Source organism: Hydra vulgaris, chromosome 03, assembly GCF_038396675.1.
Source record: "Hydra vulgaris chromosome 03, alternate assembly HydraT2T_AEP".
Taxonomy (NCBI): domain Eukaryota; kingdom Metazoa; phylum Cnidaria; class Hydrozoa; order Anthoathecata; family Hydridae; genus Hydra; species Hydra vulgaris.
In genome coordinates, this window is record NC_088922.1 from 23,880,042 (window position 1) to 23,882,342 (window position 2,301).

The 2,301-nt window shown below is 36.5% G+C and overlaps 1 pseudogene; it reads left to right on the top strand.

Annotated features, from left to right (window-relative positions):
- Positions 1 to 235: 235 nt before the first annotated feature.
- LOC136078573 (uncharacterized) lies at positions 236 to 2,301 on the top strand (annotated as a pseudogene).

Genomic DNA, 2,301 nt, shown 5'->3' on the forward strand with positions numbered 1-2,301 from the left:
TGGATTGAAACCTTATTGCAAGCATAAAGTTCATGGATTGACTGCAAATCAAAAGCTGGCCAGGTTGCAAAGATGCAAAACGTTGTTACGTCAGTATGGTTATTGTGCATTATCTTTTCTGATGAAAAGTTATTTGTGATGGAACAAAGTTTTAATGCTAAAAACAATATCGTGTGGTCAACATAATTAAAGGACACACCTCAGTCTTCAGCGATATCAGAATCGAAGTTCGGTGATGGTATGGGCAGCAGTGTGTAGCAAAGGAAAATTGTCATTGGTCTTTATTGAACGTGGCACCAAAATTAATGCAGTATCTTATGAAGAGAGTGTCCTGAAGGCAATTTTGCAACCAGAAGCCAATTTGTTATATCCCAATGGAGACTGGTGTTTTCAACAGGATTCAGCACCAGCTCATACAGCTAAAACAACGCAAGAATGGCTCCAACAGAATTGCCCTAAGTTTATTGCTAAGGATGAGTGGCCTCCGTCCTCTCCCGACCTGAATCCACTTGATTTTTGCGTGTGGGGTATTTTGGAGTTCAATGTCATTGCTAAACAACATCCCAATTTGGCCTCCATGAAATGAATGATGATCCGCGAATGCGAAAAATTTCCTATGGAAACCATTCGTGCCGCCATACAATCATGGCGTCATCGATTATCATTGACAGTGGGCCGAAAAGGAGATCAATTTGAATAATTCTTGGTATACTTACACTACATATGTTATTAGTTTAGAATGTTCTATTATGCCACATGGAGTGCACAAATCAAAGAGGTCTAGTGGATGCAAGCAGCAAAAAGCTAAGAAGAAAAGATGTGAATTACTAAAATCACTAACTGGATTCATGCTTCAATATGTCAGGAGACCAATTGATGGCCAAGGTTCATTAAATGATCTTTTTCCCACAATCTACAATTGATATAGATCCCTCAAATCCTGACAGCACACAATCTTTATAAGAACAACTAAAGGCAGAAATGGAAGAGAATCACAATCACAAGATTGATGCAGAAATACACTATGAAGTAGCAGTGAATGACTTTGAAACAGAAATGCACGCTGAAAATGATTCTTGTTATGATACTGTAAATGTGCTGAGTCAAGTAGATGAGAAAAATGGAATATTGTATCTGATGCTTCTTTCTGGAATGCACCTGTTCTAGATCATTTTAGAGTTGAAATTATCAAAAGAGGAAGTGGTTCTTTTCAGAAAAAGGGTGAGCCTTTCAGTACTGTGACAAGGCAAGGTGCAAAGACTGAAGGAGATGTGCGCCATTTGTCTAAAGAATGATTCTACAAGAAGATGCAAAATGGTAAAGAAATACTTTTTTGCTAAAGACTCTTTACTGTTAATGTAACAGAACAAACATAAAAATTTGTCACTGGGTTTCAGCAGTGGTGGAAGCTGAACCAGAAATTACATAATCATGAGATATCAGATGACCATCTAGATTGCCTTGAAAAATGGAAAACATTGGCAGCAGGTCTTCAGCTTTACAAAACAATTGATGCCGGCTGTGTTACTGTAATGAATAGGGATAAAAAAAATGGAAAGATATATTGCACAGGTTGCTTGATATCACATTTTTCTTGCTAAGCAAAATCTAGCATTTTGTGACCATAAGGAAGATGCATCTTCTTTGAATAAAGAAAACTTTCTTGAGATGGCTTAGATGTTTTCTAAATATGACCATGTATTGAAAGAACACTTAATGGTATTAAAGCAAAGTACATCTGCAACAGTAAAAACATCTGTGACTGTATCTTATCTTTCACCGGAAACTCAGAATGAATTTATAACTGTTCTGGCAAATCATGTGAAGGAAAATCTTTTAAATGATATAAAGGCTGCAAGGTATTTTGGAATAATGTTTGACACCACACCTGACATATCACACACTGACCAGATGTCTGAGGTGATCAAATATGTAAAAATCCACAACGGCAAAGTTGAAGTGAGAGAAGTATTTCTAGGATTTTTTCCTTTAAAGTGTAAAAAAGCTGATAACCTTTGTTTAGACATTTTAAAAAATTTAGAAAGTAATGGACTTGAAAAAATGATGTGCAGAGCGCAAGGTTTTGATAATGTTGCCACAAAGGCTGGAATTCATGGAGGTGTTCAAGCCATTCTGAAAAGAAAGAACAAGAAAGCTATTTTTAACGGATGCGTAGACCATTCGCCTAACTTGTCTGGTCAATACTCTTTTTTTGAAAATATTTTATGTGTAATATTTTTGGAACTTTTGAGAGAATCTATTCCTTCTTCGCTGCTTCCACCCATCGATGGGATGTTTTAA